The 18,932-nt window shown below is 46.1% G+C and overlaps 1 protein-coding gene across 3 annotated transcripts in view; it reads right to left on the minus strand.

Moving 5' to 3' along the window:
* Positions 1 to 18,674, minus strand: part of SMOX (spermine oxidase) — a 43,630-nt gene extending 24,956 nt beyond the window's left edge. The window contains exons 1-2 of one of the 3 annotated variants that reach the window (XM_065735969.1): positions 17,583 to 17,662; positions 6,602 to 6,820 (exon numbers count right to left, since the gene is read on the minus strand). The gene's annotated coding sequence lies outside the window, so the exon portion shown is untranslated. Of the gene's footprint in view, positions 1 to 4,971; positions 5,058 to 6,601; positions 6,821 to 17,582; positions 17,663 to 18,540 lie in introns of those variants that run through there. The other 2 variants (XM_065735968.1, XM_065735970.1) reach the window with 2 other exon arrangements.
* Positions 18,675 to 18,932: the final 258 nt, after the last annotated feature.

The raw sequence follows: 18,932 nt of genomic DNA on the forward strand, positions 1-18,932 counted from the left end.
TCACACACGCCATTCCAAGACTCCTGCATGAGAACCTGGTTGTCCCTCTTCATCACAACATGTGAACAACCTTTTCAGTCCTTCTGTAGAGTGAATTAACAGTTTTCATGTTAACAACAGCTACGGTCAGGCTTGAGTGTGAGGAACGTGTAAGCAAGACAGAGAAATCCCCTGCAAACCAAAGTTTCCTAGAGTTCCTTTATTCCCACTGGGTCTTCCTTTGCTGGGAATTAAGCACCATCCTTAATCAGCAACCTAAACAACAGCATTCATTGTGTTTGGCTGAAAAGAACTTGGCTAAAAAAGAACAAGATCTCATTTCATAGGAAAGGTTAAATGGAAGCACAAAAATCCACACATTACTTTTATTACTATTTGAATTGCAACAGTTCAGAATACTGTTAACATATGAAAGGGGCACTACGTATGTGTCTGTAAAGCAGGTTCATTGCTCACAGTCTGAAGAGGGTTTAAAAAGCAAATACTTAAAACCAATGATCTAATTTAATCCAGGCAGAGATAAAGTAAGATTGAGCAGCCAAGAGAGGAAGCCAATTCAGAAACAGAACTAAAATGGCTATTTTTAATAGTGACAGTAATCAACTGTTGAAGCACTTCCCACTAAAGCCAGCGAGGATGTTGCTGGAAGCTTTTAAATCAGAACTGAACCTCTCGTAGGCTCCACAACCACCTGGATACAGAGCTATGGTGTTGTAAGCACATGCATTGCTAGCATGGTGCCATAGGGACAGAGCACCCACAGGATGTTTCTAGCAGTGCATTAAGAAATGGGAAATAAAAAATAATAATAAAAAAAGCAAACTTTTGGATTCTGTTTCAAAAGCTGTTTGTTTTTTTTTTTTTCCCTAACAGCTGTAATGACCTCCATTATTTCATCAAATGCATACAAAAGAATGGCAGTGCTGCTGGCTGTGGATCTCCTTGGTTCCTGGCACAACAAATGCCCACTTTGTAACTTCTCCCCCTCTTCCCCTCCTCAGAAGCCTGTTGTTTCAGGATGCTCTTCAGGCTGTAAACATGTCAAACTGGGGAAGATCCTTCTCTTTTTGCCTTCCCCTCACCCCTCTCTTTCCTAACCCAGCCAGTTCCCTGCCAAACTCACTCTCAGAGCCATTTACACCATCACAGGTAAAGCAGGGAAGCAGAAAGCAGCCGAGTTACTAACTGAACTTAAGTACTCCACATCAGTCAGGTGCATGAGTGAACGGAACAGGCAGCTGTTATCTGCCTTTGTTCTGCAGTTGTGCAAACACTGAGCTGGTAAGATCGCAACAGGTTTATTGCTGCGGAAGAAGGCACACCTTGTTTGCTCTGCTACCTGGAGAGCTGCGGGAGCAGAATGGTCCTCAGCCACCCACAGGCACAGCAGTGCCCTTCCTGAGCTCATAAAACTGTGGCATCGACAGCACATGCACGGGTGAGATCAAGGTTAACTCGTGTTGGCTGCACTTGCTGGAAACTCACCTCCTGCAGAGCGGTGTTTCATCACCATTCTCGTGTTCAGGCTTTATCCAAGGCAACGTTTCAGTCTAAACAAGTTTGCCAGCTGGATGCAGGCAGCAGGAACAAGTCACCCAACCCTCGAGCAGTCCTGTTGGCCTCTCTTGCAGGCAGCCTAAAGTGGTGGTCAGAGGCAGCCTTATCCTCCAAGCACGTAACCAGTTTTGAAAGCAAAGTTTTCCACGGCTTGAAACACAGATCCCTGTTTTGTTTTTCCCCCATCAGTGCAACTTCAGCCCCTTGCTCCTCAGCACCTCTTCATGTGCTGTTCATCCTCCCCAGCACAAAGACAAGCCAGACACTTCTGCTACCTTATGTTTCTGTGGCTGAAACGTATAGGGGTGGCTGTGTGAGAAAAGCAAGTTTGAACCTCACTTCATTTATCGAAACTTTTGAGTTGGAATGGACCCTTAAAGGTCATTTTGTCCAACTTCCCTGCAATAAACAAGTTCATATGCATCTCCCAACCCTTCTGGGACATGCTGAGAGAGCTGGGGCTGCTCAGCCTGGAGTCTTAAGAGAAGGCTCCAGGGAGACTTGACAGCAGCCTTTCAATATCTAAAGGGGGACCATAAGAAGGAAGGGGACAGACCCTTCAGCAGTGTCCGCTGTGATAGGACAAAGGGAAATGGCTTCAAACACTATCCTCAATTTTCTGAGATTTGGCCAGGTAAAAAACCAAGCCATCCAATGTGCCTTGAGGCCCTGAAAAAGCTGCCCTTCAGCAGTGCTGACCTTAACATCAGCATCGATAAGCCCCACTCACAGATAACTGACCCAGCCCAGTGACACACACTGCGCAGATGATCAGACATCAATAAAGGAAGCACAGTAATAACACACCATGTGTATTATTAGATAGCAGCATGAACAGGATGCTTCCCATTTCATCTGCACGCCAAAGCCTCAGCTTTCTGCCCAAAACCCCCTCAAGCATCAGTTTTTGGAAAGCAGCAGACACATTCAGGCTGACTTTGCATTCTTCTCCCTCTTGAAATACCCCCAAAGAGACAGAAGGAAATCACAGCTTTAAGTTCTGCCTATCTAGACTCAGATCTCCTCCAGTCTGTGAAGACGAGCTTACCTGGGCTGCTGAGACCTATAACAAAGCACTGCAAGTCTTACCCACATTTACCCCCTCACTTCCAGCTACTTCACCTACACGTATTTAAGATAACTCACCTGTGCAAAATTACTCTGTTAGTAATGAATTTTGGTAATGCACTGGTACAGGCTGCCCAGTGGAGTCACCCATCCCTGGAGGTGGTCAAGAACCTTGCAGATGTGGCACTTGGAGACATGGATAGTGGGCATGGTGGGGGTGGGTTGGGGTTGAGCTTGAGGATCTTAGTGGATTTAATGATTCTATGAATGAGAAGCAGCCCAAGGCTGCTCTATCTTAGAGCTGAGGCCATCAGACCTTCTGCAGGCTACCGGCTCCAATGGCAGCTCCAGTCCTTACACTGCTGGCCTTGAAGCAGAAATATCTTAAGTTCTCCAACACAAAAACAAAAAGTTTTGAGAAACAGCATTTATCATCTGATCCAAGACAGCTGTCCCCATTGCCATAACACCATGCAGGTGAGAGAAAAGAATAAACCACCAATCAGACATTTAATAATTATATCTGAATCAGCAAAGATGCTGGAAGAGGCTCTGTGGTAAGACCTCTTATTAGTTCAGAGGCACTGGGAACTTAATTTCCTGAGCAAACAATGTTTATTGGAAGCTATGTTGCAAGAAAAGACATAGCTGCATGGTGTCCACATCTCTGAGTGATCAGCCCAGCAGCCCAGGGACAGAGGGTGATGTGAACAGAGCAGCATCTACAGTAACACACTCACTGAGACAAAAGGCTCAGGAAGCCTCCCCTACTCTTCAGGCTCATCACAGATTTGGTAAAATTTGGAAAATCTCTGCACTTTTAAATGTTTAGAGGGGAAGATTTGTTTGTTTGTTTGTTTTTAAGGGCTACCAGCTCCTGCTTTTCATCAGAAGACCACTGCACATTCTTTTACCACTGGGATCTAACTCATGTTAACGTCTCAGATATCCCTCTAGTCAAATGAACTTGTTCCAAACTGATTCACAGCAGCAGCACTACTTTTTCAATTGAGTAGTTGTTGACAAGCAGAATATATTTAATGAGCCCCAAGCATCCTGGCATGCACTCTAAAGACTTCCTATTATGAGGTGTCTTTTTTTTTAAAGCCAACATATGGGCAGAGCAGGTTGCCTGCCACAGGGCACTTCCATACAGCACTTGGCACTAACCAGATTGCAAGGATATCCAAAAAAATAAACCAAAGAACGTCATGCCAAGAACACAGGGAATGAATCACACCATTTACAGTGCTCTGATATAATGCACCATTATGCGTTTTACAAATCCTTCTCATCTGTGGGAAAAGAAAATAAATCAAAATAATGGGCTGGCCCTGTGGCTGACTCTCAATCCTGTTTTTCTGGCTGAAGGGCAGTATGAGAATAGAGCAGGTTCAGCCAGCTCCCAAGTGCTGGGAAGGGAACAGGGTATCTTCTGTATCAGAGGTCCCTCTGACAGCCTGGTAGAATGCAGCTTGTCCAGCAGGACAGCACCACGAGATGTGGGCTGTCCTGCCCACACAGCTGATCAGAGCAGTGCTTGTGCCAAAGGCTACAGCATCACATAGGGAACATTCAAAGGAGCCACGGCAGCAACAAAAAGCACAGCCAATAAATCCTCTGCTCTCCAAATCCCCCAAAGACAAAACAAGTAGAAGCTGCAGCTGGCACACCAGCATGCCCTTTGTTTGGGGAGATTGTGGAGGTAGGTACAAGGGCTCCCTTACCTAGAAGACATCTCACAACATCTGCTCCATCACAACAGAGAGCCAGAACATCTCTGTTCCTGCATCAGAAGCTGGAGAAAATAGGGGCACCTGAATGGGATTCAACCTGCTGCAGCGAATGGGATATTCCTACCACAGAATCACAGAATGGCTCAGGTTGGAAGGGACCCCAAGGATCATCGAGTTCCAACCCCTCTGCCACAGGCAGGGCCACCAAGCTCAAGATCTGGCATTAGACCAGGTTGCCCAGGGCCCCATCCAACCTGGTCCTGAACACCTCCAGGGATGGAGCACCCACAGCCTCTCTGGGCAGCCTGCTCCAGCACCTCACCACTCTCTCTGTAAAGAACTTCCCCTGACATCCAATCTAAACCTTTCCTCCTTGAGCTTAAAACCATTCTCCCTTGTCCTAAGGAATCGTGATCTAACCTTGAATTCTATAACCTGTGGCAGAAATCTTTGTGTTTCTGCATACCATAGACCACCTGGGACCTACCAACCCCATGATCTGCACAGTACCTCAACAAGCAGAGCAAGATGCAGAGGGTAAAGAGCTCAGGAACAGAGCTGTTCAGTAACCTGGAACAAGCAACCCAACTGTCTTCCTTTTGCTGTGTACCTGCATTGTTTTCTTGTACTTCTTGACCAAAGAGAGTTTGGAGACTCAATACAAGCTTGCCAAGCACTGGTTGACCCACTGCTGGGAGCCTTCTCCTGATTTCCAGCTCCTCAATGCCATTTAGCACTGGGAGGCATCTGCTGCTGTTATGTTTCCCATCAGCGGTTTGGTGTTCAGGACTGTAAAAGGAAGGAGAGAGAGACAGCAAACTAAAGGAAAAAAACAGAGGTAACAAGCTGAAACCACTGCATAATGGATCAGAACAATGCTGCAAACAAGTTTCCTGCAGAACTTGTGTTCTGACTGCCAAAAAGAGCTGTGCCCTATCCCATCAGCACAGCCATGCGATCTTATCTTCACTACTCTCCTTCTCTCTTCAATTGTTTGGGAAACTTAATTGATAAAAACAGTCTTAATTAAATAGGAAACATGCCCATGTTTGCACAACTCAGAACACAATGGGGTCTCAGTCAAATAAACACTGGTGTCCCTATTGCATTTGGGAATTCGTTGTGGTTTGGGGTTTTAAATTCATTGCAGCAAGCTTGGGAGCAGTTTCAACAGGAATCTTCTCCTCCTATCCTGCGTAATAGAAGGGTGAGACAGGGAATGAATCTGCTCAGTACCCCGTTCCAACTCAATGTGTACATGAGGATTATTTCAGGACACACCATGCAAGACATGCTAGCCCAAAAGCAATTATATTTTCTCACCACTTCTCAGAATCCAGACCCAACAAACTGCCCTGAAATAGCAACACTGCTTTCTAAATAGTGTCGTTTATTCTCTGTTTGAAAACAACACCCACACTGAATCTTTGATCTCAAGCCATCCCCGAGCACTTACCACATCTTTACCATTCAAGCCACAGGGAAAATCATTAAATGCAACAGAAACACTAGGGGGTGAGAAGCAAAATTAGAAAAAGCCAAACACTGCACTGATTTACTCCCACAATAACTGGGCTGACTTCATCCTGGAGGAGAGCAGCCACGAATCCAGGAAATCTGTGTCTCTGCAGGTGGAACAGTTTCGAGGGGACTTATCTCAGGCTGTGCCTTGCTGAGTATCACTTGTAAACAACTGTGCTTCAGCTCTGAGACAGCAGACACAAGCAGGGCTGGCTCAGCGTGCTGCAACACACAGCTCTCTCCGTTCAGCTCTCTGCTCTAACAGGCTCACACATCAGACAAGAGCCCCAAGGCAGGGGAAATCAGGGTGGGAAGTGTGTCCTTAGATCTCAATGAGTCTAGGCCACGGCTGGCAGAGTGTTTTTCTGAGATTTTTACCCACCAAAGGCTTCCTTTGAAGAGCTGTGTTTTTCCCCCATGCTCCTTGAGGTGTGGGATTTGCATATGCCGCTGTTCCTAACGTTTCAATGCACAGACATCAAACACTGTCTGCATTCAGGTCACCTCAGTGTACTCACAGAATTCCTGCGACTGCTATATCCGACATGGAAACGTTATGAATAATGCAGCAGGTCTCCCTGCTGAGGGATTTCCCTGCTGAGTGCTCAGAGGGAGGCACACTGAACAGAGCAGAAAGCAGAAGCAGCTGGAGAAAGACAACGGGGTGGGAGAGGAAACCGATGAGAACACAGCACTGACATGTTTAGCTTTGTATCTACCTTGCTGCAAACATCAAAACAAAGCCCGGTGATGAAATGTTGTCCTCTGGTTGAGTTCTTGTGCTCTGGGGGTGTTGAATGGCCTGCCGGGAACAGCAGCCTGAGTGCTGTGGGATGCACACAAGTGATGGATTATCCCCCTCTGCAAGGTGCCTTTCATCCCTCCTGACACCTCTGAGCTCAAAAGCATTTCTTCCCTCCGACGATAAAGACATTTTACTGAAACAAAGGGAAATTTGGTTTTGCTCTTTTTCACTATATCCTCCCAAACCGCTTTACAGAATTAAGATGAAGCACTGCACAGAAAGAAACAAATTACACGCATTGGCAGGGGAAAAAAAATACAGATATGTTAGATCTGGAGTGGTTTTCACAGAGCAGGAAGACTTGTCATGTGGAAAGCAGCAGCGAGTGGGAATGGGGACACTTGTGTTTGATCTCCTCTCCCACAGTCTTCTTGCATCATGGGGGTAACAGAATTACAGCCCCATCCACAAAGCAGCTAAAAATACAGTAAAATTTCAGTGTATCTAGTATGCTCAGTATGTCACGCTTCATCCCTAACACACTTCAACTTTGGCACGTGTGAGACAGCATTAGCACCTTGCTGTGCCAAAGAAAGCATTCTGATTAATGCCCTGAAATGAGAAAGAATTAGTATAAAGCACTAGATGCTCAACGGGGCTTCTGAGCTATGAGGAAGGCCGAAGGGATAACGAGCCAGTGCATTTCAGATCACTTTCTGCATCCCTTCCATAACTACACACTGAAACCCATACAGCCTACGGATCAGCCAGCATGTCAGCAAGAAGAAATTGTCATTTCTAAATTTAGCACACACTTCAGCTATTGTGGGATGCTTCAAAAGCAACAGAGACATAAAGTCAAGTTTGTAGGAGAAGCATTTAAACTCAAATGAGAGCTCCTCACACTGAGCAAAGTCTTTTCTTAACTGCCTTCCTGTTTGGACAATTTGATGCACTTCATTTTTTTCCACCACAACCATGAAGGTCTGTGTCCTGCACTGAATGGATGGCTTTTTGTTTTTTGTTTGTTTTTTTCTGGGATAACTTCCAGGTTAAAGAGAAAGGATTTACACTTGAATGAAACATAGGCTCTGTATTTGGAAAATTTGTTTTCAAAACTTGGGAAGGAAGCAAAGCCTCCTCCATTTAAAAAGGGACTCAATTAACATTCTCCAACAAATCTTCCTATCGAAAAGAAAAGTACTCGCTGGGGTACATGTGATCTGAAAGTTTTTCTCCCTGCTCACAGTGTCCCTTTCTGAAATAGAGACTGCTGTTTTTGGAGGATCTTTGCAGACGAGGACCTTTGCACAGCTTTCCAAAGAACTGCCCGTCCCAGCCTTTGACACCAGCAGACATACCACGTTTGATGATCTAGGCTCAGGGAACTTGAAATTCTGCTTCAGGATCCTGACAGAGAGAGCCTGGGGGACATGGTTAAGTGGGCATGGTGGTGATGGATGGACAGTTGGACTTGATGACCTTAGTGCTCTTTCCCAACCTTAACGACTCTGCGATTCTAATGAAGATCTGGACTCCTTTGGCTGCACATGGGTGTGATGTGCAGCAGGCAGCAGTCAGACAGGAGCCCTATAGTGGTTATTTTGGTCTCGAGTAACAACTCTGAAAGCACGGGGCATGCCCCAATATTGCCCACAAAGGAGGAGGAAAACATGCCAAATGCTGGAACTATAGGGAAAAAAAGGTCACTGCCAATTTAATATCCAGTTTCATGTCTGAATTCCTTTATCCACTGCATATGACAGAACATTCTTCACCCTTTAATAAGTGTAGGTTGAAGTCAAGCGCAATTCAAAGTTGATGACGGATTGAGTATAGGAGTTCACCACAATAAACAGCAGATCAGGATGAGAGAGAAGGGTATTATTACCCTATATTGTTACAGAAAGAATGCAGCCTCCACCTTATTTACCACTTTGGGGAGACTGTCTATAACAGACCACACTAATTTATTTCTTCTGGATGCCTCAGAATGAATTCTGGCCCAGACATGAAGCAGCAGAAGGGAAGTTACCTGCAGCTCAGTCAGACTGCAGTGAAGACAAGAACACAGCCTGCCTCCAGAGCCTCTCCAAGCAATTTAGATGCTTGGATGTGAATTACCCTCTGGAAAAAAGATCATTTTCCCTGCTGACCATGCTCTAAATCCTGGCACAAAATCAGGTGTGGGTAAGAATCAAACCCTTCTGCATTCAGCAGCTCCATCCAAAATAGAGTGGTGGCTTGGGAGTTCATCTCCACATAAAAGGACCACAACAGTGACCCGACAATCTTTTCCCTTTGTTCAAAATAAAAGCTGGACAGCGTGAAAAGCTGAAGATACATGTTAGACAAGACAAGCACTCTGGAAAGGAAGGGCCCCTCCCCTGAAACACAGAGCCTCAAGTCGGGCTTAACTTGAGCCTTGTGTCAAAACTCTTTCCAAGAGAATCTACAAAACATTTGGTCGCTTTCAAAACGGATACATGTGTAAATACACTTTCTCTGAAAAAAGAGCATTTCCATAATCACAGCATCTTCCTCGCCATGTACAGAATGGCTCACACCAACTCCCATGAAAGCTTTCTGATCCTGTCAACCCTGCATCTTCTTCGAGCACTGGAAGAAGCTTTAGGACCAGCTAAGGTGGACCAAATTTGAAAGTTTCCCAGCTCTCTGCTCTGGGATTCAAATTCTAACATAAGCACTACAAACACACCAAGCCTCAGCCCATGGAGTTCCATGAAATGAAGTGATGGGGACAGAGGGCTGTATTTACACCGCTGCTCACGGCCCAGCTTCTCGAGTCCGTTTGTCACCAAGCACAATTTCCCCTCCCTGCTCAAAGCAGATTAAGCTTAATATACTTATGTAGTTGTGAAGTGTACTGTCTATTATCCAATTAGACAGCTAACGAGATCTGAGTAACAGCACGTAGGCACAGATAACAGTTGGCTGATAGATGGGACAGATTAGACATGTTCTTTATTTTTCCAGCCCTTGCAGAAAGAGGGTTGGGATTCGTTCAAAGGCTGCTTTGAAGACTGGATTCAGGTAATTGTTTTATTTTGTTTCAGCCCCATAAACACATCATGATTGTTTCCTCTTGATCTCCTGGAGCTGTGATATGGGCACTGTCCTGTTATGAAAGTCCTGATAAATCTGGAATGGCTCACACAATTAAAACTTCAGTGGGCACAGGGGCACATCTCATCACCTTTTATCTTCAAAAAAATCTATGAGCAATAAAGGATATATACATCAGCAAGAAATTAAGTGTATGTCTGTACAGAAGTGATAAGAATATTGTGATATGCAATCTTTATTAACTCTGATGCTGTTGTACGTGACATTCCAGTAAGATCCAGCTAAGAAAACATGATATAGATGTAATCACTATAAGATGGCTGCTTGACAACATACTTCTTGCAGCATAATTATCAAGGGTTTGCTATCTCACTGGGTTTAGCCAGGCACAGGAGCTGTGCAATATTTTCATTACCAATTCGGATGATAGACTGGAATGTATGGACATAAAACCAAGAGATGATTCAGAGCTGGGAGGATGCACAAGCATGATGGGGTACAGGTTCCAATTTCCAAACGAGCATGAAACGCTGGTTCAACATCAACAAGAAGAAATACAACTGAGAAATCATAGGTAGGAATGCAAAAATGGGGACAGACTTTCAACGTAGAAAAGGCTCCAGTAAAGGCTCTTGCATTTTAGAGGGTCACAGTACAATAGCAAGACAGTGTTCCACAGTTGCATCAGGGCAAACTTTAGCCTGCAGAGTTGAATAGATCCTAGAGATGCTTAACCTATCCCCATAAGTAGAAAGATACAGATGCTATGGGTAGAAGGTGGTGAACATTTGTTTAGATAATTGAAGTTGAAAAGGAAACAGCTAAGAGACTGAAGTATTAACTGGCATCCTCTAATGATGATGCTCTTCAGAAACAGCCAGCACTCATGCTAACACTGTCCTGTATCCTAATTCTTGACCTGAACAACGGAGCAAAGAGCTCCCTCAGCAACTTCAAGAACATCCTGGGAGGGCAAGCTGGAAGAAAGCTCATGAAACTAAGAAACACCAACGTGAAGTTGTGCACCTGAGACAAAGAAAATACATTGTCAACACACACTGGGGACTTACCAGCTCTTCAGAAAGGCTCATGGGAATCCTGGCAGACAACGAAGTGAATAGGAATTAACAGTATGCTCCTGCAGCAATGAAAGCCAGGCACATCCTGGGCTGCATTGGGAACGGCAATAGCCAGGAGCCCAGGGAAGTAGCTCCTCTCTTTAGAGGCTACATTTGGAGCACAGTCAAATTCAGTTGCATTCCCCAAGAAGGCAATGACAAACTCAATGATGGTCACTGGAATACATAATGTAAAAGGTAAGCATGAGGGAGATGGGTTTGTTTAAGCTGGAAAAGAAATGGGAGCCAAGGAGAGATCTGATGCCCAACTACCTAAGTGGGGGTTACACAGAAGGTGGAAGAGGCTCTTCTCTATGACACACAGAAAAAGGACAAGACACAAGTTGCATATTTTGCAGCAAGGGATACCCTGGTTACATAAGAGGTGACTACTTTTCACCATGAGAGCATTAAGCACAACACTAACTTGCCATGTTTGAGTGGAAATGGTCCAAAACTGAACAGGTGAAGGTCACAAGCAAATCACCTTTGAATTTGGACTTGTTTGGAGCAACAGGTTGGATCAGAGAGATCCAGACATCCTATCCTACCTAAGATACTCTGCAGTTCTAACAAAATCATTATGAAGAAACGCTGAACACAGAATTTTGCACAATAGCCTACAGCACTATACACCTGCTCAGTGTTACCAAGTGCTTTAGACTCAAAAGCTGTCAATAAAATACTTTCCACATGACTGAAGTTCCCTTCATCTGTAATTAAGGGAGAAAAAGAGTAAGAAAGAAAGCATTAGAGCTGTCACTGCTATTTGAAACTGAACATGAGACACTGGAGACTCACATTATACATGTTATCATATAAAAGCTCTGCAAGAAAACTGAGGAGAGTTAAAAAAAAAAAAAGATATGCACCAACAGTTTAAACAAACAAAACCCAGACTGCTCCTCCCTACCTGCTCTTTCTACCACAATAAATATGAGTTGATGCCAGGAAGGATTTCAGACCTGTACAAACGCCTTCTTTGTGGTGCTGAGTCTTCTGTTGTCTCAGGATGAAGGCTCTCTATGCAGACATACCTTTCTCACAGGCTTTCTACTCTCCCCCACTGAAAGGTACAAGAGGTGTTGATAGACTGAGAGAAAACGCCTGCAACAGCCTACAGAGGAAAGTTATTTTTGCCCCCTTAACAAAAGTGAAGCCCTCCAGAAAGTGAAGCTCTTAGACACAGTTCAAATGCAAGTGCTGCCTTCCTCTGAGTATCCTGTAAAACAAAACCTACAAAACCTGAAAAAAAATAAATACAGCCACTGTGTACAGCAAGGCTAGCAAATGCAAACTGAAGGGTTTTGTGTCACGTGGGCATCAGTCTACCTGTAAGCAGCAAGAGCCAAATTCACCCAGAAGGGCCACACAGCCCTGTGATGCCTGGCTCCATCACACAACAGTAATTTGGAATCGTTTCCCTAAAACTGCAATTACAAAGCAACAATCACAATCCATCTCTGCTTTAATGCTGTCTGATATGTCACCCTCTTTACCTTGGAGAGTAATGTTCTAAGTTTACCCACTGCGTTTTCTGCCACGCTCTGAGTACCCTCAGAAGGATCTGCAAAGCCACATCTCACACAGACACAAGGATAACCATATCCTTCACAGAAGCAAAGAGACAGTACCTAGGAAATGAGAAGGACACGGTGTAACCACTGCAGAAGGTCACTCACGAAGCACAGCACAGAGCTGGAGAGCTTAGATGAGGAGAATAACATCACCCACAGTCCAGCTCACCATGGGGAAAGCTTTGGTGATAGCAGCTGGCGAGGAAGTTCCCCCTTCAGTTCTGGAATAGATGGTGAAGATCCTGGGGATCTTTTCCCTGGGGAAAAGGCAGCACTTGAGCTAGAAAAGCCTGTGCCCTGTTTTTACAGTGCATAGCAGCATAAACCCATCATGAAACCTTTCATGACAGAACATGTTATCTGTGCAGCTGCCAACAAACGCATCCAACGTGCCCCAAAGTCTCCATATGAGCATCATATGTGTCTGTGAGCTTCGTGTAGGTTGGTGCCAGATGCACACTGCAGCCCAAGGCAGACCCGGCCCAGCTGCAGCTGTGGCCTATGCACAAAGCCTGCAGAGAGGGATCTGAACAACTCCTTTTGTACAATAACAAAAGGGCGAGAGGTCAGCAATTTTCAACTGCAGCAACAGGAATCTTAGTTACAAACTAGGAAAATCTTGCTAATGCTAAGAACCAACGCAAGACTTTAAAGGATCACCCAGGAAGGATGGGGAAAGTCCATCACTAGAGGCTTTCAAGGACTGGATAAACATCTGCTGGGAAAGTTTGGATAGATCTGACCCAGCCTGGGGGGCAGACGGTCAGATCAGACAACTTGCTAAGGCCCCCTTTGGCAAGACTGTATTTTTCCTACCACTGTGCTTCCTTCACACTCCACCCTGCAGACAGAAGAGCTCTTTTTTTCCCCCTCAGACCACTCTTCTGGAAATCCCACATGCATCAACTCTTCATGCAGAAATACCTAGCTTCTAGCTCATCCCCAAGTTGTACAGTGCTTCCTACCAGTTTAACCCTGGCAGTCAGCAACTGAAAGCAAAGCTAACTTTACTTGGATCCCCTGCAGGGCAATACCACCACACAACTCAAGATCTCATCCCATGAGAACTGGGAGGCAAAAAAAAGTGATGATCCAGTGCTTAACCCTAAAGCCCATTGTCAACTCAGTCTTCTGTCAGACTGCCTCTATCAGAGGCACCAGATGTTACTGTATAACTGGAGCAATAGCATGAGCTCCCCATGACAATAAAGAGGACATTTAATTCAGCATATAACACTACTCGAAGCACTGTGCTTTTGCATGTGTTAATTAATGGCACACAGCGTTTTATGAGAGACAACCCAAGCAGCAGACCACAAACTGCAAGTCTGTGGTTCTAACCTTTACCTTAGAGCTGGAACTACCAACTTCAGCAGCAAGAAGTTAAGAGCCTTTGATTCCTCGTGTGCCCTGTACAGCTCTTCCAGCTCATTCTTGGAAACACAAAGCCAGCTCTCAGTCCTGCCAGTCTGTGGAAGCAATCAGGGAGTGAGAGAACAAGAAGTGATCTGAGGCAGAGACATCCACATCAATTTTTGTGCACGTGTGTGACAGCACCGGAGGGCACAGATTTCCAGTGTCAGGAAAATCATCCAAGTTTGCCCTGTCCTTAAGGACAGCCCTGCTTTCACCAGCAGTGGGAGCCATGGGGTGAGCAAGGGATCAGATCCAACTGAAAAACGACCCTATAAAAATAAGTCATGATCTGCTGACAGGGAGTGGGCTCTCAGATCAGGATCTCTTGGCCACCAGCAGATAAGCAAGAATAGGACCAACCTCTACACTAGCAGCACTGCCTTAAACTGTTGTATGTCAGCTGTGACACTGTGTCCCAGTGGGATTGGAGAGCGCTTGCGCAAGAGAGGAAGCAAGCAGACAGACAGCACAATGAAAATATCATGAAGTCGTTTCACTGCTGAAGCCACTGTCTTGCAAAAGGAGGCTCCCTCCAGCAGCCCACACCTTCTGAAAGGGTCTGTGGTTCTCAGGAGTTCAAGCAAAGGGTTACCAGACAATTTAATGATGCGTGTCTTCCTGGCAGCATCCGCTGGGATCAGATCTGTGACTGATTCCAAAAGAGTCCTGCTTGAAAAAGAAAAGGAGATCAAAGCAAGAGGTTACACCTACATCCTGGAACATGCATGCTTATGGGACAGAAGAATGCTAAGTTCAGCTTCAGAATAAACACCTGTTTGTCCAACAGAAACAGTAGGTTAGCACGCAGTTGTATTGTACACCTGTACAAGACCTTCTGGAGTAAAAGCAGTGCTCCAGCATTCCCCACCTGCTCTGGAAAAGGAATTAAATTGACAGAGATGTTATAAGAGCAAAGAGCACGCTCCTTCCCCATGCAACAGCCAGCACTGGGATAAGCCAGGACTACTGCCTACCTTAGAGTAAGGGGATTTTTTGGATACCTAAACTACAAGGAAGCTTCAGTTGGTATTTCACAATGGAAATGATCCAAAGCAAAGCTTTTAATTTTTTCCTCCTCTCCTCGAAGTGTGCAAACATCATCACATCCCATCCAATATTTCAGTCATTCGAAGCATGTCAGCAGCCTACGCTGTTAAATGCCATTCAGCTAAATCTGGAGAGCACACTTAAAAAATAAAGAAATATATATATTTTTTTTTAATCAACACCATTATGCAGAATAATGAGCTATGCAGAAAAAAGTAAATAACCATCCATTGTTCAGAGCTGATCTACCTCTATTTAGTTCTCTGCTTCAACTGTCAGGAAAACAAATATTTTCTTGTTTCTTACAGAGCAGTTCCTGCCTTTGAACTCGGAGATTTTCACAAAATCCTCAAGCCACTACAAGGATTTTGCTGCCCTTTAAAGATCTGTTGGATAGAAAAGGCGAGTGATCGAAAGCAAAGAGCCCCACAAACTGAAATGAGCCTTATTTACATCAGTGCAGCTCCCTGGACATTGCCCAGCTCACTGCAACCTCTGTTCTGCTCCCTATCTGCTCTGTGGCCTCCAGCTCTCTCCCTCTGACCTCCTGTTCTCAGAAGTGAGATAAAAATTGTCTCCGAGGACAATGTGGAAACAGGCTCTGAAGATGGAGCATGCAAAAACCAAAGCTCTATAAGACTACTCCAGGGCTGCAAAATCTGTTTCCCTCAAGCCCTCAGGGACCAAAATCCAGTGTGAAAAGCAAGGGACGTTGTGACCTCCTGCTCTATGTTCCCGCTGGTATCTTATCTCTCTACCTTCAGAGCAACTCCAGCTTTTCTCAGTGACAAAGCACTATCTGCTGCATCCATCCTTACAGCCTGCATGCTAGGAGTGTGCAATATGTACACATGCATTGTGATGATGTGATAGGCATGCTCTGATCAGTGCCATTAATTCCATCGAAGCACACATCCCACAAAACCCCAGCAACGATATCTTACTTCAGAAAAGACAAGAGGTTCCAGTAAGGTTTGGAAAAGAGCTCTAAGATCACCAAGACTTACACTCCAGATCCTTCACAGGAACATGACAACAACACGTTCTGGAAAGAGTACACTGTTTTGTGATGCCACTTGTTTTCTTAGGAGGCCACAGTGCCAAGGGATCAGTTGCATTATGCTTCTATTCCCTTCTTACAGACCACTAGCACTGTGCACGAGGATTTGAAGCTTAACTCCACCAGCCCAGACTGTCACTCTCCCGTACTACTGCTGTGCTACAACTGTTCCTAAACCAGAGTAGGGCAGAATCCTTAAGCAAACAGTTCAGAAACCATTAGGAAGTAAGAGTTCAAGCCCATTCCCCACCCACTTCATTTCCAAGAGGTAATATTTGTACTTCTTCATTCTTCACCGCTGCGACACGACTTTCTAACTCACCAACAGAAGAAAAAAATCTCAGTTATTTTACTTCCATAGACTTGACTTTATTAAATTTTAAAGAAAACTGATGCTCGTAGCCACTGAGAATGGTATTTCTACATTTTTTCCATTTTCTGGTCTAATTATGGTTACTAAGAGAAGGAGACAGGAGTTAGAGTTGTGAAATACAACAGGCTGTATTTTAATATTAGTCAGAGGAACAGAGAAAATAATTTCTAGTTCCTTTCAGCATAATCCAATCACACAAACTAAGTAGAGTGACATACTTCAGAAGTCAGCATCACCATTCTCCTCAGACCTTCATTTGGACTGGCAGGAAACTGATGGAGAGCATTAGACTCCATTAGAAGGGATTATTTTACTTCTGTGGGAAGAAAATCACAAAAAAGAAAACCCACAAACCAGTCCATGGGGTTTAGAGGACAGGCAGCAAGCATGAGAAAAACAAGAGGTGTACAAATAACCATCCAAGCTTTGGAGGCAGAGATGGGCAGGAGTCTTTTGCAGATGGAAAACTGCAAAAAACCCTTATCATCCTACTTGTCTTAGGTAGAGCCCAGTGTAAGAGCAGGACTCACATCTTTTAGACCAAAGGGTCCTGAAGGCAGTCCATAAATACTCACTGTCCTTCTGATGTAGCTTCCAAACTACCTCAGCTTCTCCATGCACCACAACGAGAGAAGACGTGTTTAAAAGACACCACAGTTAGAATCACAGAATGGCTTAGGTTGGAAGGGACCTTAAAGATCATCCAGTTCCAGTTAATCAACACGTTCTGGAGGGATAGACATGGATATTTTTGGGAAAAAAGTAGTTCTCAAGTGAAAACTACAGAGGGTTATCATCCAGGACTGCAGAAGAGAGCAGGACATAGGCTCCCATGACACGTGCTGGGTGTTTGTAGTGCCTCAGTGTTCGACCCCATTGCTTCAAGAAAGTTGCACAAAACAGTACAGCTCCAGAGCAGCAGCTCTGCAGAGCCCAAGGGTTGGGAAGGACTATAAATGACAACAGCACCCGAGATCAGTTAGCATTTTCTGGACTTAAAGAGCCAGATCTCCAGGCTATTTCCACACATATCATTTAGCCAAAATACCAGTGAGTTGTTCCTCTAAGCCCAGAGATGCCCACGTAAACATTTGAGTAGCTCTGCTGCTATCCAGGAACTGAGTCAGAACTAAGACTCATTTTGCCAACTCAGTATTCATCTGAGCGTTTCCCAGCCCAGTTCTCCACTCCACAAAGGGCAAAACAAGGGGACAAGGGAAATCAGTTCTGTTTTTTAAGAGGCAGCACCAGCTGAAGCTACGGATTTTGCTACTCACATTAAAACGCCGTACATCTGTTCCAAAGAAGCACCACAGAAGATTTGGGAAACCGCTCAGCTAACAAAGTGAAAAGGGAAAAAGGACCCAGGAGGGCAAAACGTTATCGCTGAGTCAATAAAACAACGTTTGTGGAAGGCTGAAAAACATATGGCATTCTTACACAAGGCAGAGCAGTACTCTCAGGCTGATTTCACATCCTCCACTAAACCCGTCCGGTAAGTCCGGGAACAAGCACCACGTCCGACAGGCTGAGGGAAAAGTGGATCAGCGGGGTGAGCTGAGGACAGGGATCTGGGCACGGCTGTGCAGAGGATAGCGGGGTGGACGTGTAGCTGATACATATGGTTTCGCTTTAATGTAAAGCTCGAGTGCGCGAGTGCTATCTCAGGACAATCACCGCTGGCTCAGCGCTGTCGGGCTGGATCGGAGAGCGCACGCTTCCAGAGCAAGGAAAGGGTTTCTAGGGGTGCTCAGACAGCTAAGCAGCTGCACTTCTGAGATGGAAAAAACCGCCCAGAAGCTTTGCTTTGAGCTTCGCCGCCTCGCAGCCGGCTCGGTGCGTTCTGACACAGCGCATCCCTCCGCAGCAACGGAAACGACGGAGCGACTTCAATGGATGCGAGACCCCAACGCTCTGCCAGGAGCCCTGACACCAACGCAACCGCCGAGAAAATAAAACCAGCAAGCGAACCCACCGAGCTGCGAGGATGCTGCACCTCTAGCCGAGACCCGCACGTTCTCAACAACAGCGGTGCGGATCCCACCGCCGGGCAATGCCTCTCTCCCCCTCCGTCCCCGGAGGCACGCAGGTGGCCGACCCACCCCATCGGTCCGCCAGCCCCGGGAAGGGGTGGTGGGGAAGGAAAGAGGGGGGGAGGGTCCCTTCGTGCCCGAAGCCCCCGAGAGAAGCGGGATCGCAGCGCGGGGAGCGCCTCAGCCCGGCGGGAGCGGGTACCTCTCTCTGCGGTGCCGGAGGGGACGGGGGTCTCGGCGCCCGCCCGCTTCGCCTCGCTGCCCGCTTCTCGCTGCTCCCGGCCCGGCTTCGGCGGAGGCTCCTGGCAGTGCGAGGAGAGAACCAGCGCCGGCCTGTTTACCAGCCGCCTCCCCTTCGGACCGCCCCGGCTCCGCCTCGAGGTTCTCCCCCCCGCCGCCATCACCACCTCTCCGCTCCTCCTCCTCCTCCGCAGCTCCGCCCGCCCTGAGGGGCCCGAGGGGAGCGACGTGACCCGGCGGCGGGGTGGGGTTGAGGGGATTGATCGCCGGGCCCAAACGGAGCTCTGTCGCTTTCGTGCCCTTTGAATCCCTGCCGGTGTCACGCTGTGTCCGCTGAGGGGATGAGGCGTCCTC

This window comes from Cyrtonyx montezumae, unplaced genomic scaffold, assembly GCF_038088225.1.
Source record: "Cyrtonyx montezumae isolate F1298 unplaced genomic scaffold, pur_monq_1.0 scaffold_2, whole genome shotgun sequence".
Lineage (NCBI taxonomy): Eukaryota > Metazoa > Chordata > Aves > Galliformes > Odontophoridae > Cyrtonyx > Cyrtonyx montezumae.